The sequence below is a fragment of the Diabrotica virgifera genome, chromosome 4 (assembly GCF_917563875.1).
Source record: "Diabrotica virgifera virgifera chromosome 4, PGI_DIABVI_V3a".
Taxonomy (NCBI): domain Eukaryota; kingdom Metazoa; phylum Arthropoda; class Insecta; order Coleoptera; family Chrysomelidae; genus Diabrotica; species Diabrotica virgifera.
In genome coordinates, this window is record NC_065446.1 from 190,894,102 (window position 1) to 190,921,258 (window position 27,157).

At 35.9% G+C, this 27,157-nt stretch overlaps 1 protein-coding gene across 3 annotated transcripts in view; it reads left to right on the forward strand.

The window, feature by feature from the left end:
* LOC126884048 (anillin-like) overlaps nucleotides 1-27,157 on the forward strand; it is a 95,881-nt gene that overhangs the window by 30,048 nt on the left and 38,676 nt on the right. Inside the window, exon 1 of one of the 3 annotated variants that reach the window (XM_050649836.1) lies at nucleotides 4,727-4,894. The exons of 1 other annotated variant lie outside the window; for it this stretch is intronic. The gene's annotated coding sequence lies outside the window, so the exon portion shown is untranslated. Of the gene's footprint in view, nucleotides 1-4,726; nucleotides 4,895-27,157 lie in introns of those variants that run through there. One more of the 3 variants, XM_050649838.1, reaches the window with a different exon arrangement.

The following is a 27,157-nucleotide window of genomic DNA, read 5'->3' on the forward strand; positions in this document are numbered from 1 at the left end:
ACTTATTAAACTCCACTGACTCAGGTTTTAGCATTAAAAACAACAATACTGTAGTAGCGAAGCTTAATCATCTGTTGTATATGGATGACTGGAAATTAATAGCTTCTACTCGAGACAATCTAGAACAGATGCTAAAACAGTAGAAACATTATCTAATGATATTAATATGCAGTTCGGCCTAGACAAGTGCCGTGTTTTGAATATAGTCAGAGGAAAGGTACAGCCCGGTGGATTCGATATGCAAAATGGCCAGAACATCGAGGCCATGGGTGAAAACGATATATACAAATATCTTGGAGTAAAGCAGGCGCGGAAAATTGACCATAAGCAAATGAAAACTGAAATAACTACTGAGTTTATACGAAGGATAAAACAGCTGCTTCGTTCACAGCTTAACAGTAAAAATTTGTTTAAGGCACTAAACACCTACGCTTGTTCCGCACTTAGCTATTCATTTGGTATTGTTAAGTGGACAAAAACAGATATAGAAAATCTTCAGCGAAAAGTACGAACACACCTCACAAAGGCACAAAAATACCATCCTAAAAGTGCAGTAGAAAGAACGACAATACCACGGAATCTAGGAGGAAGAGGACTTATGGATATAGGTGAGCAATTAGATAAACAAATTGCTAATTTAAGAACTTATTTTCAGATACAAGCTGAGACATTTACTCTACATCGAGCTATTTGCGCAGTAGATGACACAACACCGATCAAACTGAGGGAACCAGAAATGCGCATAAACCACCTCACTAAAGACGAAAAAATGCGCACCTGGATGGGTAAACCTCTGCACGGGCGACATCCCAATGAGGTCAGCCAAGACTATGTCGACAATACAGCGTCGAACTATTGGTTGACATCAGGAAAGATGTTCCCTGAAACGGAGGGTTCATTACTGGCCATTCAGGATTAGGTTATACCAACCAGAAACTACCTGAAATATATCATCAAAGACCCTCAGGTTCAAAACGACAGATGTCGATATGGATGTCAAGCCCAAGAAACCATCCAACATCTTACAGGGGGCTGTCAGACATTTGCTGCAACTGAATACAAGGAACGGCATGACGCAGTGGGAAAAATCCTTCATCAAGAGATAGCTATCAAGCTGGGACTTCTCCAAACGGACCATCTCCCGTATTATCAATACGTCCCTGAGAGTATGCTTGAGGATGGCAACTACAAGCTATACTGGCACCGCACTGTGCTCACAGACCAAACAGTGGCACATAATAGACCAGAGCTCGTACTAGTTAATAAATTAACAAGACAGACAACACTAATTGATGTGGCGATACCTAACAACAATAATCTACGTAGTAAATTTACTGAAAAGATCGCCAAGTACAGAGATCTGGAAATTCAAATACGAAGGCAATGGAGAATGCAAAGTACCCAGACGATACCGATTATTATGGCTACTACTGGAGTCATTCCGAAGACCCTCCTCGAAAGCATAAAAAAGCTGGGTCTAAATGAACACCTTTATAAGACCATGCAGAAAGATGTACTACTTGCGACGGCCAGATGCGTACGAAAATTTCTGGAAGAAACTCCAGCATACCAAGTCACCTAGGGCTCGAAAACACGGAAAGAGTCCCACCAGAGCTCAATCCTTTTGATACCGTAGGTATCTGGGATGAGTCAATTTTCCCCTTAGAGGGAGTGTGAGCCGTATGGCTAAATCTGATTAATTATAAATTGTCTTACTTGGGTGTACACGGGAACAATTTGCGCCCAGTAAAATATGTCACGCCCAGTAATTTTTAAAGAAATATGGTCAATTATATTAAGTCATAACACGAATCCAGTAAAAAAATTAAGATAAGTGGATAAAATACTTGGGATTCTGGATTACGGAAGATCTAAATCCAATATCAGAAATTCGATTAAGAATAGAGCAATCGAGAGATAGCAAAGGAAGATTTTTATAAAAGAAAATGTGAAGAAATAGAGCAATTGCAGGCAAAACATGATATTTTTAATGTACATAAAAAAGTGAAAGAACTTGCAGGTATACAAAAACGTAAGCAGCCAAATACCCTGTATAATGCCAACGGAAACATTATATCAGAACTAGAAGAACAGTTGAAGACATGGAAAAACTAGTTAAAGAACTCTTTGCAGATAATAGACAACAATCTAAACTAAGTAACATACAAGGAGACGAAGGTTTAGAAATAACGGAAGAGGAAGTAATGTACGCACTAAAAAGAATGAAAAACGGTAAAGCCCCAGGTCCAGATGAAATATCAACGGAAATCCTTAAACAGATAGAAGAAGACTCGATCCACATTTTAGTTGAACTTTTCAATAGCATTTATACATCAGGAAAAATACCACAAGAATGGCTTTTATCCACCTTTGTTATTATACCAAAAAAGATTAATGCCAAACAATGTAGTGATTACCGTACAACCAGTTTGATGAGCCATGTACTGAAAATATTCCTGAAAATTATAGATTATATATTCCTAGAGTACACAGAAAACTGGAAATGGACATCAATGATACCCAGTTTGGATTCCGAAATGGACTCGGAACAAGAGAGGCGTTGTTTGCACTGAACGTTATGTCTCAAAGATGTCTTGACATAAATCAAGATGCATTCATGTGTTCGATAGATTATAACAAGGCCTTTGATAAAGTGCGGCATGATCATCTAATCAGACTACTAACAGAAAAGAATTTAGATAAACGAGACATCCGACTAATAGCAAACATGTACTACAATCAGAAAGCAGTAGTGAGAGTAGAGAATAATACCACTGAAGAAATTGAAATAAAGCGAGGTGTGAGACAAGGGTGTATACTGTCACCAACCCTGTTTAATCTCTATTCCGAAGACGTAATGAATAGAACACTCTCCGAGCAATCCATAGGTATTAAAATAAATGGTGTTAGATTAAACAATCTGAGATTTGCCGACGACACCGTTCTGATCGCAGAAACACTTGAAGAGCTACAGACATTGGTGAACAAGATAGCAGACTGCAGCGAAGAATATGGACTATCTTTGAACATAAAGAAAACTAAATTTATGGTAATATCGAAATCAACACGAAATGTCCAAAATCTATATTTACACAATGAAATTATCGATCGAGTTAGCAAATACAAATATTTAGGCACTTTTGTAAATGAAGACAACGATAGCTCAGCAGAAATCAAAATAAGAATAGAAAAAGCCAGATCCATATTCACTAAAATGAAGAGAGTGTTCTGTGGACGAGATTTGAGCCTTGAAATAAAACTTCGCCTGATGAGATTTTACGTACTTTCTGTGCTGTTCTACGGAATTGAGTCATGGACGCTGAAAAAGATTGATATCAAAAAATTGGTGGCATTTGAACTGTGGATGTATCGCAGAATCTTGAGAATATCATGGACGGAGAGAGTCACAAACGTCGAGGTCTTGAGAAGAATGAATAAAGAAAAGGAAGTCATATTTACGATCAAAAAACGAAAACTGCAGTATTTGGGACACATTACAAGAGGCGAAAGATATGGACTGCTTCGAATAATTATGCAGGGAAAGATAGCAGGAAAAAGGTCCATAGGAAGAAGACGAAACTCCTGGCTAAAGAATCTACGGGAATGGTATAGCTGTAGCAACAACGAATTGTTTCGGTCAGCAGTTTCGAAAATACGTATAGCCCTGATGATCGCCAACCTTCGGAACGAAGATGGCACTTGAAGAAGAAGAATCGAGAGCAGCCGTTTTGAAGATGAGTAATTTCTGAGTAACCAAAGACTCAACCTGTAAATCCGATATCGGATAGTAAAATGTTATATCCATCTACTCTTCTTTATGCTACCGAAGCTTGGACTGTTAATGTTGACTTAATGAGAAAGCTTTTGAGATGTGGCTTTTTAGGAGAATTTTGAAAATACATACCATGGACAGATCATATTACGAACGAAATGGTGTTGCACATATTGGGGCACATATGTACGAGGCACATCATTAGAAATAATAAGTACGAGTTGTTGCAGCTGATTATAAAGGGTAAAATCGAAGGGAAAAGGGGTCTTGGTAGACTACAAAAATATCCTGGCTGAAAAACATTCGCGACTGGACCGGGTTAAAAACACACAAACCCTTTTACAAAAAACAGAAGATATCGTTACGGCTGTTCGAAATTATAACGCTTGTTTCACAAACTAAGAATTTTGACCGTGCGATGGTTAAAATCTACATAGTTGCTCGAGCAATCATATGGAATCTTTCTCCCTTCACCGCTTGAAACGTTCGGTGAAGGGAGAGAGATTCCATATGATTGCTCGAGCCACTATGTACATTTCAATTTCAACCATCGTAAGTTCAAAATTCTTAGTGTGTGTTTCGAGCGTAATACTCTCTATTATTTATGTGAAGTGAACACTACGCACACTGTTGATTTCAACAAAATCGCATAAAAGAGATTACAAAAATTGGGCCGGATAAAGTAAGCAGAAGGGCCGCATCCGGCCCTTTGCCCACCCCTTTTTAATGGGCTGTTTAATTCCATTTCATATGAAAATGACCAAATTTTTTCGATAGGTAGCAAAAGTTTTATTTGAATAATACCAATATCCTTAACTTCTGACCAGCAGTTTATTTAATAAAATTTATTGATAAACTCCTACAAGACCCTGTATATTATGAGTTTTTCTACTAAAATTAATCGATTTATCTATCGTTCGGACCGGTTCCTTTTTTCTGGAGTAGGCATGGACCGATCTGATCAGTAAACTGTTTGTTTAAACAGAAAAACATATGAAGAAAGAGGGTGTAAAAACGTGTTTTGACTGTGCAATATCTAAAAAAATATTTTGTATACTCATTTTATACTCATTTGATGTTAACAATTTTTATGTTCGATGAAGTCGATGCCAAACACGTAAGGTATAATACATTACTATAAACTATTATTATTTGCATTTATTTTTCATCTACATAGATACCGGCAAATTTATAGAAAGGGTGTTTTCTGAAAATAACTGTTTTATTTTCTATTTGTCTTTTGCCTTGTTTAGATCGAGATAATCATTTTTTCCACCTACCTCTACCAAAAGTACCTATACTTTTCCTGACCTGATTGTACGGAGAAAAGTCGTACTTTTCCTCCCTAGGGAGGGAAAGTACTTTTCGTCCCTAGGGAGGAAAAGTAAAAGTGACGTCATGGTAGGTATGTCATTGATGAAATAACTTATTGACGCCCTATACAATATTCTATTATCTATTACGTAAGTATCTATACATTTTAATTTTAATTTATAGAGCACCCTGTATTTTGCAGAAAGGTAAAAACAGTAAATTGTTATTTTGATTTAACAATGTTTACATTAATAATTTGACTTATATTTAACAGTTATACTGTACCTACTTGTTAGTTTTAGTGCTCTAATAAATTTTGTCAGTTAGTTACATAAATAAATTATTTATTTTTTTTTGGCATAGGCTTTTGCCATTCAGCCAGTCACAACTTTTTTAAGTTCTTCCTAAAGAAAAGAAAAGAAAGAAATTATCACAATACCTATTTGATTATCAGTAAGGAATAACATGGTTACTCGCTTCTCGTCTAGGGACCCATCAAGACATTAAATTAATACACAAACTAGACTGGGTCACGGAAAGAAGGTTTTAAACAAATGGGGTAAAACAAAGGTTACTAGTTTAACTGTGCTCACAAGTTAAGGTTGCTTTTTGAAATAAATTCTGTTAAATAGTCATATACGGTTTTATTATTTAATGACAAAAGGTAGCAAATGTTATAGGGAGGAAGGATTTTATGATTGATTAAATTTTTTATTAAGTCATCAGTTTGTTGTATATATTTTGTACATTCAAAGAAAATATGGTTTAAATCTGCTTCTTTTTGACAATCTTCACATAAATTGGAACTTAAAATTCTAAGTTTTACTAGATGGGCTGGATAACACGCGTGTCCAGATCTCATTCTGATAATAGATGTAATGTATCTACGTGGGAGAGAGTAATTTTTAAAACAAAATTCACTCGGGATTGTGGGTTGTATCAGTGCATATTGTGACTTGGAGTGTTGACTATATTCATAATATTCTTGTTTCCACTGTTTGTTTAGATCATTCTTGATTTTTATAAATACATCTGGGATACAGAGCTTATAATCTGTTTTCACACCAGAAGCGATGGCTTTCTTAGCTAATATATCTACATGCTCATTATACTCGAGCCCTACGAGTATGTGAGCTTTAATCCACAAAAATCTAACTGTTCTTTGCTCATGGTGTAATTCAAAAATAATTTTTTTAATTAGAGGAATGTAAATATTTGTGTTTTTACTGGGTAAACACATAGTCTCAATGGCTAAAAGAACCGACAAAGAATCAGACGCAATTGTTGCGGAGCTGTCATTGGAACTCTTAAAATGCTTTAATGCTTCATAAATTGCTATGGCTTTAGCAGTAAAAATTGAAAAATTATGATCCAGTGTAAACATGTTTTCTATACTTTTTGAGGGGATATAAAAAGCGCATCCAGTGCCAAAAGAAGACTTTGACTCATCTGTGTAAATAACTGTTGATTCTGGCCAGTTTTCTAATAAATTTCTTAAAATATTGAAGCTGATTGCAGTATTTACATGGTACCTTGGTTTAATTACCGTAATAGTTTCCAAAAAAGCATCAAAATCTTCAAAGTTTGAGCTGCTATATGTATGTGAGTTGGTGTAATCGCAATATGAGAGATTCCTAAAAGCCTCACAAAGTGGAAGGGAGTTCTTGTGGATCCAATATTTATTTATTAAATCTAAATCTGCATTATTAAGTTTGCTAATATTAACAAATTATTTAAAAATGAAAAAATTACTTGATATTTGAGGAAGGTGGAAAAACTATATGTATAACACGGGAGTGAAGTGCTTTTTCCTCCCTTGAATGATTACTTCCTCCCTTAATGAAACTTCATTCTCGGGAGGAAAAGTAGCACTTTCGTCCCTTGTTATACAAATAACTATTCTTATTACATTATTTACATTTCTTACATTGTTGTGTAGTTCTTAGTCATTATTGTTTAATTTATTATTTAGATAAAGTTACTTAATATCAAATAAACACCCTGATCAAATTAATGTATAAACATTTATACAATCAGTTGTATTGATATAATATGTATCGATAGTGATTAGAAACATGAAAATACTGATGGATTTCGGTCATTGGTGCTCTGGGATATACGTAGTTATAGGTACTAGGGTACTAGTGTGCACACTAGCACACTGCACAGTTACCAGAGAATTATTCAATATTAATTTTCTTTAACGGCGCAGTTTATGAAAAAATCTGTAAAATTGAAATTGACATTTTTTAATATCTACCTATGTTTAAATAATGATGATCATAATTTTTTTTAACGTAAAACACATAAAATGCTAATTTTAACTCCTCATTTAAATTTGCTAGTGTGTGAATATTATTTGTTTTTATAAATCACTTTTTCTTTTACAAAGATTATTGTTATGAAAATAACAATTTGTTGATTCATGACATTCTCTGCACATACCTACCTATTGAAAACAGTAAACTCAATAACCTTTATAAATTGTTATTATGTTTATATCTTTAAAACTATTACGTTTTTATAAGCTGTCAAACATGTAACAATTATAAATATTTTTTAATTCATCTTTAAATAAAAAACTCTTTTTCTTCTGGTATAACTATTTTAATGCCGGGTTTTGGACTTGTCTTTTTTTTATTTTTTTAATATAGTAGCAATTCATTTCTTTTTTGAATATTTTTTCCCATTTCGTTTTGTTATTTATTATTCCTTTTGGGTGTATTAATTGCATCCTTGATTGTGTTATGCATAAAATATGTTAACTATTAATTTATTCTTTTTGGTTTTATTAGTGTATTTATTTATCATCAATCTGGGTTTGCATTGCGGTAAGCCTATGTGGATCCTATAGAGTAGGGCATTTATAAAAAATAAATTAAATTTTAAATACAGCACCTAGAGACTTGCAACTTTTTGCATCGAATTTTAGGAAAATAAAAGCAGATATCGAGCACCGAATTTATTAAATCTTGCTCAAGTGCCTATACTTTCTCTTTTAGAGAATCATCAGGGGCGTTTCGTTATATAGGAAGATATACAATTATGTCGTAGATATTTGTTTAAATTAATGGCAAAAAGTATTTAACATATAACACACACTGGACAAAGGAGAAACATATTAAAATTAAATGCTGCTACTACATTATTCGAAGATGGAAGTACATTGTACCCTTCTAATATGTAATGTACTTACTAACTTACTTACTTACTTACTCCGTGGCGTTACAACCCTTCGTGGGTTTTAGCTGACTCGACAACATGCCTCCACTGTTTTCTGTCTTGAGCAACCTCCATCCAAATCTCCACGCACATCGCGCTTAGGTCTCCTGCTATATTATCTCGCCACCGGAGTCGAGGGCGTCCGCGTAGTCGTCTTCCAGTTGGGACTTCCTCCCACACGTCTTACTGTTCTTTGGTCAAAATGGCTTCTGAGGTGTCCCGCCCATTGGAGTCTTCTGGACTTTTTTCTTTTATGATGTTGGCGTCTGGGTAAAGTTCTTCGAGCTCTTTGTTAGTTCTTATCCTATATTGTCCTGATGCTTCATCCAGCACAGGATCAAAGATCTTCCTTATAATTCTTCTTTCCCAAACGAGTAGTCTCTCTTCGTTTGCCTTTGTTATCGTCCACGTTTCGCTTCCATACATCACAATGGGTCGTATGATTGTTTTAGAGACTTATATCTCCGTACGTCTTGTTAGTTGTTTTGATTTTATAAGGTTTTGGAGGGCAAAAAGACATCTGTTGCCGGCCTGTATCCTGTTGTTTATTTCTTGTGATCCGTTATTGTCTTCAGTTATTGTTGTTCCAATTCTCTAATGCGCTCAAAGTTAAAGTCATCGATGGTGATGTTCTGACCAATTCTGTCTCTGCTTTGGTTATTGCGGCTCATATACATGTATTTCGTCTTGTTTTCGTTGATTTGGAGCCCCATCTTCTCTGCTTCCTTCTCGAACCTCGCGAAAGTCTCCTTCATCCTTAATCGTGTGTTACCTATTAGATCGATATTGTCTGCAAATGCCAGTAGTAAGTTTGGTCATTCTCGATGAAATACTGTATTGGGTTTTTCGATTCTTGCACTTCTGATTATGTGCTCCAGAGCTAAATTGAAGAGTTGTGGTGAAAGTGCATCTCCCTGTTTTAGTCCATTGTTTATTTCAAATGTCTCCGAGTATTGTTGTCCAACTCTCACCTTAGATCGTAACTGTTCAATACACATCCGTATCAACCTGACTAGTTTTTTTTTGGAAAGCCAAGTTCCTGCATCGCTGTCCACCGTCTAGCCCTGCATACTCTATCAAATGCTTGTTTAAAATCTATGAACATCAAATGAAGCTCACGATCAAATTCCCAGCATTTTTCCCTTATCTGTTTTATTGTGAATATCTGGTCAATAGTAGAGCGGCCCGGTCTAAATCTGCATTGATATAACCTTCAACGATTTCTTCTGTGTATTTTTTGGTTCGTTCTAGCAAGATGTTTGCAAGGATTTTATAGGTGGTTTTTAGGAGTGTTATTCCCCGGTAGTTAATACATTGCTTTTTGTTTCCTTTTTTGTGTATTGGTACAATAACTCCTTCTTTACATTCATCTGGCATTGTTTCTTCTCTCCAAATGTCTTGAATTTGCTTGTATATAGAACTGTACAACGCTTCTCCTCCATGTTTTAAGCACTCTGCGGGTATACCATCGCTACCTGGTGTCTTATTATTTTTAAGTTTTTTAATTGCCTGTATTACTTCTTCGTATGTCGGGTATTGGTCTTCTATTTCAGCTGTATGTACTTCTATGTTTGAAGTATTTCTGCCAGATTGGTCGTTTAATAGTTGATAGAAGTATTCCTTCCAGGTTTTTAGGATTTCCTTGTCGTCAGTGATAAGCTGCCCGCTGTCGTTTTGAAGGAAGTTTCCTTTTCTTTCTTGGTACCCGGTCTTGATATCTGAAACTCCTTTGAAGAACTGTCTCGCTTGTTTGTTCCTTATTTTTTCTTCTATATCTCTGATTATTTGTTCCTGATACTCCCTCTTCTTCCTTTTTATTAGTTCTCTTGTCTCTGCTCTTCTTTGTTTATACATTTCATTGTTGTTGTGCGAGGGGTTTTGTAGCATGTTCCTTCTAGCCATATTTCTTCCTGTTATGGATTTCAGGCAATCATCATCGAAACATTTTTTTGTTGTTCTCTTTTTGTGTCCTAGTATTTTATCTGATACGCTTGTCAGAGCAAATTTTATATTTTTTCAAGCTGAGTCTATGTTGTTATAATCCTCTGTCTGTGTTAGAGCTATTTTTATAGCCTTTTGAAATTTCTGTTCTGTCTCATTATCACGTAGAACTTCGGTATTTCATAACTGTGTTGGTATATTCTTGTGTGTTTTTTGGGACGTTATTCTTGAAAATGATCCGTGTCTCCATCAACTCCTCTTAGGCTTCTTACGTCTACGCAGTTACTACCTCTCCTGGCGTCTACTAGAATACTAGAACATGCTCAACATGATAGATCTGATTTCTTGTGACGCCGTCGTTGGAGACCCATGCTTGTTTGTGTATTTTCTTGTGTTCGAACATTGTCGATTTTATTAGTAGGTTGTGGGACGCTGCACACTGCATGCACAGTCTATTAACTATGTAATGAATATGTAATGTAGTAGCAACATTTAATTTTAATCTGTTTGTCCTTTGTCCAGTGTGTGTTATATGTTAAAATTGTTTGCCATTAATTTAAACAAATGTCTACGGCATTCCAGGATACCTTCCTATACGATGAAATGCCCCAGATGAAGCTGTAAGAGCGAAAGTATACTTGATCAAGATTTAATAAATTCAGTGCTCCATGTCTGCCTTTTATTTAAAATTGAAAAAGTCTGTAAGACTTGTACACACTTCTAAGTATGTCAAAACGGCAAACAAGTGTATGTTCTCAAAAAAATTGATAGTGTGTAAAAAATGTTTTATTATCAGCTAAGTACTTTCATTTCAACACATAACGTGCCATCATCAGAGCTTCGTCCTCTTATAAAACCTTCATATTAGAAGAGCAATTGCGAAACGATACAATAAAAAACATAGATTCTGGACAAAAGCCACAGATATCGGGTATAACAACCCCTTAAAATAAATAAATTCACATCTAATTTCTTTTTTTTATTTTAAAAAGACAACATGGCTGAGTCAAACCCTTTTGAGCGCACGTGAACAGCTATGACACACCACGTGACAGTCCTCCTCAGCTGTTTACGTGGGCTCAAAATGGTTCCATATCCTATTTTTTGCATTGCGTTCAAAATGATGTAGGTATCTAGTATTTAGGTTCAGAAAAAAGTCTAGGTATTCATTAGTAAAATGGGTGGAAATGCATAATTACATTTTAAAGCGCAAAACATGCATATAAAAGTGCATAAACATATTAAAATCAGTATATTAAGGGCCAGATTTTGTCATTTAGGGGGTTTTGAGTGATTTTAACACGAATACTCAATCAAAACCCGAAGCAACTGGTGCCCAGTTTTACCGCTAGGGCACGTCATCTGGAGTGTCAAGGGTTTTCGGCACTCAATTGCTGCAAAAAAATCACTCGAAGTATTTTGGAATCACTGAACACGAATACGTCATCACAACCGACCCCCGGAGGCATATTTACAGATGCTAGCGTGTGTTGACACCAGGGTGTTGAAATCAGTTAGGTTTTGGAAAAATAGTACATTTGCAAATACTATCTAACCGATTTGGACACCAGAGTGTTGAAACCAGCGAGCTTTTGTAAGTGTTATGAATACCTGTACAGATGCTATAGTCGGTTCGCTAAACTCAGACACAACTGGCAAGTGATTTTAGTCGGTAATTTTTTTGGTTTTGGCCAATTTTGTCAAAATTTATAAAATTACTAACTATTTAGTGATTATTAACTATTTAGTTATAATTTTTTTGCCAATTTTACGAAATTGGCAAAATTACTTACTTTTATCACTAGCCAGTTGTGTCTGGGTTTAGCGAACCGACTATAACGGCTATTGACACTGCTTTAAATGCGGCTGTCGCGTTGCTGGTTTGCGGAAATATATTGGGAGGATATACAGTGTGGCAAAGCCAAAAAGAATAAATTCATTATTACGTGAATGAACGATTTTGGAAATAAATCCAGAAACAGGTCAATTTTTATTTTTCAATTATGATTTTTTGGCATACATATCTTACTAGTGACATCACCAGTCTGGGCGTGATGACGTAATGGATGATCTTTTTAAATGAGAATAGGGGTCGTGTGCTAGCTCATTTGAAAGTAATTCAATTCTCTATTCAGTAATATAAACAATAATATAATTATTTATACAGGGTGTCAAATTTTTTTTTAATTAAATTAATTTATAGAAAAAGAATAATGTGCGTAATTTATTTAATTCAAAATACATTTACTGCTGTCAGAAAACAAATAAAATGTTTATTTTACAAATAAACAGTGTTTTCACTTAACTTAAATGTTCAAACTGTCAGGAACATTGGCAGCTTAAAAGGTGGGTGGCAGCTTGAACATTGAAAATGCTTTAAAATTGTTTTTTGATACTGGGTATAAATAATTGTGTTAACTGACTAACGAATGAGCTAGCACACAATCCCCATTTCCATTAACAAAACATCGATTAACCCGTGTTGAGCTGCCCCCCCCCCACTTGCAAAAATTAAAAAACAAATAGCCCTGATTTATGAGCTATTTATGAGCTCTCATATTCCGCAAACTAAAAATTTTGAGCTCGTTCCACTGAGCAGGAATTTAATACCCTAGTGGGGGGGGGGCTGAGTCAGCCCCCCCACTACTTAAAAATAGGAATATTGAATCGGTTTTTGCGGCAGAATTACGAGCTATTTATGAGCTCTTGAAATTATATAGTTTCGATTTTTGAGCTCATCCCCTTCACCCCCAAACAACCCTTGAATTGATTTAACTTAAGAGAAAGATGCTGAGAAAACTTAAAATATATCGTATTGCGGATATAATTCCTATAGCTTATATACTCTAAGAATAAACTATTAAATCAAGGGCATTTCGATTATTGAGCTACAACCCCTTCGCAAGAAAACCACCCTATCTTCCCGGCTTCAGAGAAAGTTGTACTTAAAATGCGTTACACTAATTATTTGGCGACTACATATCATTTAATAATTTATAAGCTTCCAAAATACGCGCATTTAGATCAGTAAATTGCAATTTATTTTGTATAGTGCAGTCACTGAAGGTAAAATCAACGATTACCTTCAATTTCGGTGAACCTTCATCGATTTTCACGAAAATTATTTTATAAAAAATAACTGCACAAATCAATAAAAGAACAAATTAAAAGCAAAATTTATTATATAAAGTTAATAAAATAAGTCAATACTTTTTAAGTTATTAAAGATCAAAGATTTTAATTATTTGTGAAAAAAATGCATGTTTTGAAGAGGCTTTTTGTAAATCACTGAAAAACTGTAAGTTTTAACAAAAAAGTTAATAGTAGTTTAATTCGTATAGCTTATATTCTAAGAATAAACTCTAAAATCATGCGCCTTTCGATTATTGAACTACAACCCCTTCGCAAGAAAACCATCCCATATTCCCGGCTTAAGAGAGGGTTGTACTTAAAATTATTTAAATTAATTATTTGTCGACTATATATTGTTTAATAATTTATGAGCTCGCAAAATATACGCATCTCAATTATTGAATTGCCATTTTCTTTCTATAGTGCAGTCACTGAAGGTAAAAATCAACTATGACCTTCGATTTCGGTAAATCTCCATTCATTTTCACGAAAATTGGTGAGCGGATTTTGATACTATCAACTTTTTCTGGATCTTATTTTTGATGGGTATTTCTAAGTACTTTGACAAGTATTTAGTACCTAAGTGTTATAAAATGCATCTTTTTCCTGTTATTTAAGCTTGAACCCTTAGATTTGAACAGTCGCGGAAAAAAATATACATTTAATTACCAATAACTTACTTTAAATTAACATTAAAGGTTTTTCAAGTAAACAATTTATTATATTTTTTATTAGCTTCAATTTTAGTGATGAAAACTTTTTTGTAAAAACTTACAGTTTTTGAGTCATTTATGAAAAATCGCTCTAAAGCATGCATTTTCTTTCCAAAAATTAAAATATTTGATCTTTAATAACTCAAAAAGTATTGATTTATTTTAATCACACTATATAACAAATTTTGCTTACAATTTGTCCCTCTCTCGATTTGTGGGGTTATTTTTAATAAAGTCATTTTCACTCCCGAGAAGGGGTGACATATACCCCATGCTAAAACCCCAAGTTGTTATTGTCAATTCGTGAAAATAAATGGAGATTTACCGAAATCGTAGGTAATAGTTGATTTTTACCTTCAGTGACTGCACTATAGAAAGAAAATGGCAATTCAATAATTGAGATGCGTATATTTTGCAAGCTAATAAATTATTAAACGATATGTAGTCGCCAAATAATCAATTTAAATTATTTTAAGAACAACTCTCTCTTAAGCCGGGAAAATGGGGTCGTTTTCTTGCGAAGGGGTTGTAGCTATATAATCGAAAGGTGCGTGATTTATGAGTTTATTCTTTAAGCTATACTAATTAGACTACTATTAACTTTTTTGTAAAAACTTACAGTTTTTCAGTGATTTACAAAAAACCTCTTCAAAACATGCATTTTTTTCACAAATAATTAAAATCTTTGATCTTTAATAACTTAAAAAGTATTGACTTATTTTATTAACTTTATATAATAAATTTTGCTTTTAATTTGTTCTTTTATTGATTTGTGCAGTTATTTTTTATAAAATAATTTTCACCCCCGAGAAGGGGCGGTATCCACCCTCAGGGTAAAGGCGCAAGGTGGCACCATGTCACCTTTGTTTCTTGACGTATCCTCTAACCACTGACCAATTTTCGTGAAAATCGATGAAGGTTCACCGAAATTGAAGGTAATCGTTGATTTTACCTTCAGTGACTGCACTATACAAAATAAATTGCAATTTACTGATCTAAATGCGCGTATTTTGGAAGCTTATAAATTATTAAATGATATGTAGTCGCCAAATAATTAGTGTAACGCATTTTAAGTACAACTTTCTCTGAAGCCGGGAAGATAGGGTGGTTTTCTTGCGAAGGGGTTGTAGCTCAATAATCGAAATGCCCTTGATTTAATAGTTTATTCTTAGAGTATATAAGCTATAGGAATTATATCCGCAATACGATATATTTTAAGTTTTCTCAGCATCTTTCTCTTAAGTTAAATCAATTAAAGGGTTGTTTGGGGGTGAAGGGGATGAGCTCAAAAATCGAAACTATATAATTTCAAGAGCTCATAAATAGCTCGTAATTCTGCCGCAAAAACCGATTCAATATTCCTATTTTTAAGTAGTGGGGGGGCTGACTCAGCCCCCCCCCACTAGGGTATTAAATTCCTGCTCAGTGGAACGAGCTCAAAATTTTTTGTTTGCGGAATATGAGAGCTCATAAATAGCTCATAAATCAGGGCTATTTGTTTTTTAATTTTTGCAAGTGGGGGGGGGGGCAGCTCAACACGGGTTAATCGATGTTTTGTTAATGGAAATGGGGATTGTGTGCTAGCTCATTCGTTAGTCAGTTAACACAATTATTTATACCCAGTATCAAAAAACAATTTTAAAGCATTTTCTCATTCGAACCTTCAAGCAGTTAAGAAGTATCAAAGAAATAACTAGTATAATTACCTTATCATAATCATTATCGTATGGTAATTAATTTGACATTAGAAAACTGAAATACAACCGGTGCGATGTTTTGTATTTAAACAAAAAGTGTTGTGTTGTGATAAATGTTGAAGTAATTATCCAGTACGAAACCAGTACTACAAATATATGTATTAGTAGGGGAGATATGGGCAAAATGATAATTCTAATTTATAACGATGGCTAGTAACTTCAATTACAATTATACAGGGATACCACTATCCCAACCAAACCCAGCAATGTTCTTAGATCAAAACGGACAAATGTACCAAAATAGTCAAATGTACAATAGTCAACCGTTACCTGGATATCAACCAACACCACTTCAAATGATACAACAAACAGCACCACCATACATGCAGATCGGTGGAAACGAACCCAACATAAACCAAAACATTGTGCAAACAACGTTGTTACCACAACAACAACCACAAGCGCCAAATGAATGGAAAACAGTAACCTATCAGAAAAGAATACGCAGTCCCGATGATATCCAAAAGCACTCAAAACAAACCAAATTGGATGACTACTGGTTAGGAACAAACAAACAAACAAATATATTTGAAAATTTACCAAAAGAACAAGAAGAAGAGGAACACGAAGCTAAAAACGACCAAAAAGAACCAAAACCTCCACCAATTTATATAGACGGTGTAGCTGACATAAATCCATTAATATCACTTCTAGAAGAGATCGTTAAAGAGCAGTATCTCATCAAAACGCTTGGACAAGAGAAAGTCAGAGTACAACCTAAAGTAGGTGAAGCCTACACTAAAATTATAAAAGCCCTGGAAGAAAAACAAACCCAGTTCTACACGTATAAGCCGAAAACTGATAAAACCTACAGAGTCGTGTTAAAAAATCTGCATCATTCCACTGACATGGAAAAAATCAAAACGATTTTAATGGCATTAGGACACGAAACTGTAAATATACACAACGTTCTCCAAAGTCGTACAAAAAAACCTTTGCCACTATTTTTTGTGGACTTGAAACCCAAGGACAACAATAAAACCATTTATGAAATAAAAGAGCTCATGAACTGCAGTGTTATAATTGAACCACCTCGCAAGAAACGGATAATACCCCAGTGCACGAGATGCCAACAATACGGTCACACAAAAAACTTCTGTCAGCGAAATCATAAGTGTGTGAAGTGCGCGGGTCCACATAATACAGCAGAGTGCCTCCGGAAAACAAGAGACAACACAGTGAAGTGCGCGAATTGCTTAGAAAACCATCCCGCTAACTACAGGGGTTGTGTAGTGCACAAACAGTTACAACAACAACTTTACCCGAAGCTACGAGAAAAGACCAATGGAGAGAACCAATCAAACATCAGACCTGGAATATCATATGCTCAAGCAACAGTGGGACAACAGCAGCAACAAATACAGCAAGTAAGTAATACTCAAACTCAGATACCATTACAAATGATACCTCCACAGCAAAACGATATAATCGAGTTAAAAGGAATGATGAAGGACCTAATCACAACATGCAGAAGAAATAAAGACGTTTCTCAAAGAAAACAAAATAGACATCATGTTAATAGCAGAGACGCATTTTACTAAAAAGTCTTATATGAAAATCGCAAAATATAATATCTACCAAACAAATCACCCAGATGGAGCAGCCCATGGTGGAACTGCAATTATAATTCGCAGCAATATAAACCACAACGAAGAAACAAACTATGCGAAAGATCACCTGCAAGCAACAACAGTTGCTCTAAATACTGGAAGCGGTATTCTAAAAGTTTCTGCAGTCTATTGTCCTCCAAAACATAACAATAAAAAACAAGAATACTCTAAATTCTTCGAAACGCTTGGAAACAGATTCATAGCAGGAGGAGACTATAATGCCAAACACAAAGCCTGGGGCTCCAGACTAATAACTACGAAAGGTAGAGAATTACTTCAAACTATAAATCACAGTAACTTAAAGCACTTCGCCACAGGAGAACCTACATACTGGCCCAGTGATTCACAGAAAACACCAGATGCCATAGATTTTTTCGTAACAAAAGGCATTAATACTAAACAACTCAAAATACAGTCCAGCTTTGATCTGTCATCTGATCATTCACCAATACTCTTAACCATGTTTGAGGGAATAGTAGGGCGACCAAAAAAACCTATAGTATGCAATCATAAAACAAATTGGGACACCTTTCAGGAACGGGTGGATGCATGTATAGATCTTAAAATTCCTCTTAAAACAACCGAGGATATAGAAGTAGCATTAAAAAAACTAACAACTTCCATTCAAACTGCGGGTTGGGTTGCAACCCCGATACAAAAAGACAGTGATAAAATCGACGAAAACCCAATCATAATAAAATACCAAATTGCTGAAAAGAGAAGACTACGCAAGAAATGGCAGCAAACAAGGACAGCAGCAAATAAGAAAAACCTCAATAAAGCAAGTAAGGACCTAAAAAAACTTCTGTTAACGATGAAAAATGACTCGGTTCAGGCATATCTTGAAAACCTAACGCCAACGGAAGCAACAGACTACTCACTCTGGAGAGCAACAAGAAAATTGAACAGGCCACAACAACATATTCCCCCTATAAAAGATCAACAGGGGAAATGGGCCAGAAACGACAAAGAAAAGGCCAATGCATTTGCACTTCACCTATCAAATGTGTTTAAACCAAATGAAGTAGAGAGTACACAAGAAGACATGGACGACATACAAAACTACCTGGAGTCACCTCTCCAAATGGAACAGCCCATAAGCAACTTTAAATACAAGGAAATAAGAGATGTAATTGTACACCAAATTAAACCAAAAAAATCACCGGGCTATGACCTAATAACCGGCATTATAGTGCAAAAACTCACTAGAAAAGGAATCACAGCATTACTACAAATTTTTAACGCAATGCTAAGGCTGAGCTACTTTCCAAATCAGTGGAAAGTAGCAGAAATAATAATGCTTCCCAAACCAGGTAAAAACCCTAATGAAATATGCTCGTACAGACCCATCAGTCTCTTGCCAATCTTATCAAAAATATTTGAGAAACTTCTACTCAAGCGAATGCAGCCAATATTAACGGAAAAAAAGCTCATACCAGATCATCAGTTCGGCTTTAGAGCAAAACATGGCACAATAGAACAAGTCCACAGAGTCGTTAAACAAATTAGCAATGACTTAGAAAAGAAAAGGTATTGTTCAGCCGCATTCATAGATATTAGCCAAGCTTTTGATAAGGTGTGGCATCCTGGACTATTGTATAAAATAAAAAAAGGTTTACCTCACAACTTCTATCCATTATTAAAATCATACCTAACTAACAGATTTTTCTTAGTAAAACAGCAGTCTGAATATACTAACATCTACCACATAGAATCTGGAGTACCACAGGGTAGTACCTTGGGCCCAATATTATATTTATTGTACACGGCAGACATTCCCACTACAGAACAAACAACAGTATCAACATTTGCTGATGATACAGCAATACTAGCCTCCCATCACAATCCTGCAGGAGCTACAAGAAACCTACAAACAAACTTGAACAAAATAGGAGTATGGCTAAAAAAGTGGAAAATAAAAGCGAATGGATCCAAATCAATTCACGTTACTTTCACGATGAAAAGAGATCAGTGTCCACCAGTGAAACTAAATAACAGCCAATTAGCACAAGCTGATAGTGTGAAATACTTAGGCATGCACCTAGACAAACGCCTCACATGGCGAACACATATATTCAACAAGCGAAAACAACTAGGACTTAGACTGCAGCAACTATACTGGATTATCGGCAGGAAATCAAAACTGACCATTCAAAACAAAATACTTGTATATAAATCAATTCTAAAACCAATCTGGACATATGGAATCCAGCTATGGGGCACAGCGTCAAATTCAAACTTAGAAATACTTCAAAGGTTCCAAAATAAGGTTTTAAGAATAATAGTCAATGCCCCTTGGTACGTGCCAAATACAGCAATAGAAAGAGACTTGGAAATCCCCACCATCAAAAGTGAAATAAAACGACATAGTGAAAAATATCGGGATAGAGCAAATACGCATGTGAACCCCCTCGCGAGTGATCTATTTAACACAGTAGGTGAGGTGCGCCGCTTAAAAAAATTTAAACCAACGGACCTGATAAGCAGGTTTAACTAAGTGTACTCAGAATAACAAACAAATAACGGTTTTAAATAAATAGGTTAATTATGTAAAGGAAATAATTCACTGGAAATATTTCCTACATGTCCAATGTAAATATCCGACCATTTACTTATTGTCCTTCAATATTATATATGTGACAGATTGTAAATATACTGGGAGTTAATAAAAAAAAAAAGTAGTGGGGGGGACTGACTCAGCCCCCCCCACTAGGGTATTAAATTCCTGCTCAGTGGAACGAGCTCAAAATTTTTAGTTTGCGGAATATGAGAGCTCATAAATAGCTCATAAATCAGGGCTATTTGTTTTTTAATTTTTGCAAGTGGGGGGGGGGGGGGCAGCTCAACACGGGTCATCGATTACGTCATCACGGCCCGACAGATGACGTCACTAGTATGATATACATGCCATAAAATCTTAATTTAAAAATTAAAATCGACCTGTTTCGGAATTTATTTCTAAAATCGCTCATTCACGAAATAATAAATGTATTCCATTTAGCTTTGCCACACTGTAGGTTATACAGTTTACATAAATGAGTATAAAAAATAATAAATGTATTCCATTTAGCTTTGCCACACTGTAGGTTATACAGTTTACATAAATGAGTATAAAAAATTAGTTAATAAACGAAATTAATCACATCCAATAAAAGTTTCTTCGACACAAACATGCATTTTTCTGTTAAAAATTTTCTAAAAGATCCTTCTAATAACGAACATTGTAAAGAAGAAATGAATAATTTCGAGAAAAGCATAGAAAACATGAGAAACATAATTACTTCCAATCAAGGCAGTCACATGAAGAAAATGCTAAGGCTATTTAACAATAAACTAAAGAAAATCGAAAATTAAGGTTCAACCAACTGCTGTCAACAGAAGAAAACATCGTGAAGAATTGTCTTGCGGATATCGTAGGATTCAATCTATACGTCCGTCCAAAACCGAGGCAGCAAAAGGAAAAAAAGAACTAGAAATCTGATGGTAAACATAACACCGAACCAACATAACGCTAAATGGCATAGATCTGCTCATTACCCTAATATTATTTTTTTATGTTGTTCTTTTGTCTTAATACATATAATTATAATATCCCAACAACGTTTAATTGTTTATTAATACCTAAATCACTTAAATATTTTTTCACAAAAGTAAGTAGGTATTTATAATCAGTGTCAATAGCCGTTAGCATTTGTGCATGTATAGCTACTACAAAAGCTCGCTGGTTTCTACACTGGTGTCCCCAAATTTATTAGTATTTGCAAATGTACTGCTTTTCCAAAACCTAACTGATTTCAACACCCCGGTGCCAACACACGCTAGCATCTGTAAATATGCCCCGGGGCCGGGGTCACTGCTGAGGCACGTCATCTTCTGGAGCTTCGAAGGTTTTCGGCACTAAATTTATACAAACAGATTACTCGGTAGTTTTTGGGGTTGCTGAACTCGTATATGACATCACAACGAATCCTCGGAGCACCTAGTACCCAGGGTGACTAATATGCAAGTTATCTTCTGGATTTTTCGAGGCTTTTTGGCACTAAATTGATGCAAATAGATTAATCGGGGGTTTTGGGGTTAGTGAATAAGAATACGCCATCAGATCCGACCTCCGAAAACCGATAACCCTCCAAGTTCTAGATGGTGTGCGTATCAGTCACCCTGGGCACTAGATGCTCAGAGGGTCGGTTTTCATGTCATATTCGTCATCCCATGAGCCACCCTAAAACCCCCCGAGTAATCTGTTTGTTTCCATGTAGTTCTAAAAACCCTGGAAACTTCAAAAGATCACGTGCCTCAGCAGTGACCCTAGGTATCAGGTGCTCCTGAGGTCGGTTCTGATGACGTATTCGTGTTAGGTGATTCCAAAAATCCCCTAGTAATCTGTTTGCATTAATTTAGCGCCAAACATTCTCGAAACTCCAGATGACGTGTCTCAGCAGTAACCCTGGACACCAGGTGCATCACGGGTCAGTTCTGGTTACGTATTCGTATTAAGTGACCCCAAAAAACCCCCAGTAACAAAATATCGCCCTTAATATACTGGTTTTCATATGTTTATGCACTTATGAATTGTTATACGCTTTAAAATGCAATTATGCATTTTTACCCATTTTTATATTGTAGACTTTTTTTCCTGACGCTATCCTGAACAAGATGCAAAAAGTTGTAAGTCGCTAGGTGCTGTATTTAAAAAAGAATGTGTGTGTACTTTGTACGCACGTAAGAAGTTATACTTCTATTATATGATTTCAACGAAATCAATATACTTTAAACAGATTATTTACATTTTATTTAAATAATAAAATAATCTTAATACTCACTACTTTCCAAAAATTTTTATTAAAACAATACCAAAAATTAAAAAAATAAAACACACGCAAACACATTGAAAAATGAAACAAAGAAATTATTTCTGAACAATAATTGTTGACAAAAATTTTAACTAAATACGTATTTTCTGAACAAAAATAAAATAAATATACTTATAATCATAAAATATATGAAACAAAATTAAAAAAATAAAAATTTGCATTGGACATTGAACCTGCGCGCAGCTGCGTCAATAAGGTTGTTAGATTTTAAACTCACAGCACGCAGAACTTAGCTAGCGAGATATTTGAATGATGTGGAAAGATATAGCAACTAAACGTTCTAATTTTTGACAGTTGCTTATTCTCTTAGTTTAATTAAATAAGTTTGATTCTTGCGGAATTAAAATATTAAAATATAACAAATTATAGACTACTAAAGCCATTTATTAGATATGAAGATTGGTAGAAATTGTATTGGTAATCAAATTATGTAAATCAAAGCATTACCTACTATAGGTACCTACATTTTCCAAATAGGTATGTAGGTCCTAATCTTTTATTACAATACTGAAACATTTAAAATTACGTCCCTGTTGCTTTTAAAAACTGTTTAAAAAGTCACTACAATTATAAACTTGCTTTTTGTGCCTGTCCTCACAACAATAAATACTAATATACTTCATACAATTTGTTTACCCATAACCATTGACGTATTAATAAAATAACCGACATATTGAACAATTGTCGACAGGCCATTGTAATTACCCAATCAGAGGACGTATAACGTTTAAGCTGCGCCGGGTACCAAGATTTTGATGATTTCTCGCACATATAAATTTACTCTCAACGCGCCTAAAGAAGTATAACTTCAAAAATCGATTTATTCCGGCGTTTTTAGTGCCAAATGCCATTGTCTACTAATAGATTCCCCTTGAATTTTTCTTAAATCTACCTATCCATCGCTTTTCTATGCCATTTCTGGTTGAATCCTTTTGATTCATCCGCCCGCATAAGGTGCCGTGCATTTCTGCGTAGGCGTCCACCATACATTGTCTTGTCAGGTGAGATGTTAGATAGTCAGGATTAAATAACTCTGTTTTTAGAATCATTGCGAAGCATTTCGTAACTATGGATTCCTGACCATTGGCGAATATTATGCAGTCATGACATCTTTTTACGTCCTAGACCTCTCTTACTCTCTATCTTTTCTTCGAGTATCAGTTGCTGAAAAAGTGTATAGTTATTCTCGTAATATGTGCGCTAAGTATGCAGTCTTCTTACTTTTTACATAATCAAAAAGTTCCCTATCCTGGAAACCCGCTATTCTTATAACACTTCTTCATTTCTGACTCTGTCCTTTCATGATATTCTAAGCATTCTGCGCAGGCTCCACATTTAAAAAAACTTCTAGTTTGTTAATGACTCTGGCATTTAACGTCTATGCTTCCATACCATACAAATTTAACTGGCGATCAGTGAGACATTTACGAAGATTTGCTCAACTCTCGTTTAGCAGACAACCCAAGTATTTAAACTGCTTGACTTGTTCGATTTCTTCTTTAGCTAGATATATCTTGGCGTTTAGGTAACTACCTGGCTGACTGGTTGGCTACCTATAATCATTATTTTTGTCTTCTTGATATTTATTTTCAAATCCAGAGCTTCATTTGCAAAAATTAAATCATAGCATTTATCAAAAATGAATAACCATTTTCAATTTCGTTGCAAAACGAAAATACAGCCGAACCATATTCCAGTCCAATCAGAGAGTGCTGAAAGCACCTCTACCGGTTTCGAAACTTATTAGTCTCTCATCAGGAGGCACATATGCTGCCCTCCCTGATCCAACCAAAACAAACCCCAGCGTGCAGTCCCGAATTGCAACGAACGAAATGGCATAGATGTTCTAGCGGCAACTGCTAGCAAAAGACTAAGTTTTCACTCTAATGGCACATAACATCCCACCAGAATGAAAACAATGGGAACCTTCTCTGGTTACACCTCCGAGGCTTCTACAATTTGCAAGCCATACGGATGCTGAGACTAAGGAAGATGAGGGAATTCTACAATTTACAATTCACGTCACATCTGCTCAGCGCGGTAAAATTCCAACGAGACTGGTTTGACAAACAACCAAACTTGGATCAGCGCGGTAAAATTCCAACGAGACAAACACCCAAACTTGGATCAGGGAGGGCAGCATATGTGCCTCCTGATGAGAGACTAATAAGTTTCGAAACCGGTAGAGGTGCTTGCAGCACTCTCTGATTGGACTGGAATATGGTTCGGCTGTATTTTCGTTTTGCAACGAAATTGAAAATGGTTATTCATTTTTGATTTACATTTACTCTGTGTGGAGTATGAAGGGAACCAGTCTCGTTGGAATTTTACCGCGCTGAGCAGATGTGACGTGAATTGTAAATTGTAGAATTCCCTCATCTTCCTTAGTCTCAGCATCCGTATGGCTTGCAAATTGTAGAAGCCTCGGAGGTGTAACCAGAGAAGGTTCCCATTGTTTTCATTCTGGTGGGATATGTTATGTGCCATTAGAGTGAAAACTTAGTCTTTTGCTAGCAGTTGCCGCTAGGGCATCTATGCCATTTCGTTCGTTGCAATTCGGGACTGCACGCTGGGGTTTGTTTTGGATGGATCAGGGAGGGCAGCATATGTGCCTCCTGATGAGAGACTAATAAGTTTCGAAACCGGTAGAGGTGCTTGCAGCACTCTCTGATTGGACTGGAATATGGTTCGGCTGTATTTTCGTTTTGCAACGAAATTGAAAATGGTTATTCATTTTTGATTTACATTTACTCTGTGTGGAGTATGAAGGGAACCAGTCTCGTTGGAATTTTACCGCGCTGAGCAGATGTGACGTGAATTGTAAATTGTAGAATTCCCTCATCTTCCTTAGTCTCAGCATCCGTATGGCTTGCAAATTGTAGAAGCCTCGGAGGTGTAACCAGAGAAGGTTCCCATTGTTTTCATTCTGGTGGGATATGTAATGTGCCATTAGAGTGAAAACTTAGTCTTTTGCTAGCAGTTGCCGCTAGGGCATCTATGCCATTTCGTTCGTTGCAATTCGGGACTGCACGCTGGGGTTTGTTTTGGTTGGATCAGGGAGGGCAGCATATGTGCCTCCTGATGAGAGACTAATAAGTTTCGAAACCGGTAGAGGTGCTTGCAGCACTCTCTGATTGGACTGGAATATGGTTCGGCTGTATTTTCGTTTTACAACGAAATTGAAAATGGTTATTCATTTTTGATTTACATTTACTCTGTGTGGAGTATGAAGGGAACCAGTCTCGTTGGAATTTTACCGCGCTGAGCAGATGTGACGTGAATTGTAAATTGTAGAATTCCCTCATCTTCCTTAGTCTCAGCATCCGTATGGCTTGCAAATTGTAGAAGCCTCGGAGGTGTAACCAGAGAAGGTTCCCATTGTTTTCATTCTGGTGGGATATGTTATGTGCCATTAGAGTGAAAACTTAGTCTTTTCCATAGCATTTATGTTGTTAATAGATATGCCGTCTACTTTAATACCCTCATTAGAGTCTGCTACTGCTTCTGCGAAGACTTTTTCCACGTACAAGAGTATTTCTCCCAAATTATCCTGGCATGTTTTCGTTCATTTTTGTTTTAGGTTAAGTCTCAGGCGTATATTTTTTTCCATGAAGCCGTCTGTTGTAAACAGGTTGTACTTCAGTCAGTTGACTTACCGTACATCTTGTGTACTAGCATATACAATACATATCTAAGAGGGTGGGTACCGTAATGTTACGTTTTTGTAGCCACTCGGTAGTCTAGCGAAATATTTGCTGTCTGCGATCTAATAACTCCCAATACAAAAAATGGTTGACTATTCAGGTCCAGGTGCTACAGAGTCTGCAGTTATAAAGTCTCCATGAAACAGCCCCCTTCTATTCAGGTGTTTCTTGATTGGCTCATGTTCAGTAAGGAAGCCTTATATGACTCTTGATCTGATTCTTGCTTGATTTCCGCAGTACTTCAATCGTATTAGCACATGTCAGCCCAATCCTACATTTTGTGATGTGTTTGACGAGGTGTGTTTTTCCAGTGAGAGGTATATTATGTTGCCTTCGGATTCGGGCCTTCTTTCGGTCGCGGACTATGCTTTTTGGCACACCCACGACCAGCCCTGGACTGAAGTATTCTGTATTGCCGTATATTCCCGGTGACCTGAAACCCATACCAGTAGGACTGTTTTGTTCCTCCACATTTTGAGTTCATTTCGGCATTCCCCACTGTAAGATTACAAAACTGTCTCCCTGAAATACAGAGGTATATTCTCCTGGTGGAATAGGAATGTTTAATATTTCATCACTACTAAATATTCCTACATTCGACCCTTCCCTATTTAGACCCGTCTGTGTAACAGGTATAACCCTGCAGTCAATGTTTCCCCTGCCACATCCTTCTTGGGGACAAATGTCCACTCGGAAAAGTACTTTAGGCCTTTATCTGGGTATCATGTGGTCAGAAATCACCATCTATTCGGTATCCCTAATTTCATTTATGATGTTACGATATCCTGATCTAACCGTTACGTTGCTGGCTATCTATAACATCCCATTCTCATGTCCCACTCATAATTATGTGTAAAGGAGGCTAGTCCTGTGGCAAGTGTGTGATCATATAAGAGAATGACCACACATCAACAGAATATCATGGGTTTAACGCATTTGAAACACAGAAGTTTTAAACAGAGTAGGTCAAGGCGAAGGTGATTTGATAAAGATGATAAAAAAGAGAAAACTTGAATATCTGTGGCATATAATGAGAGGTAGCCGATACAGGATACTGCAGTGAGTACTCAATGGAAAAATAGATGGAAAAAGAGGAATTGGTAGGAAGAAATATTCAT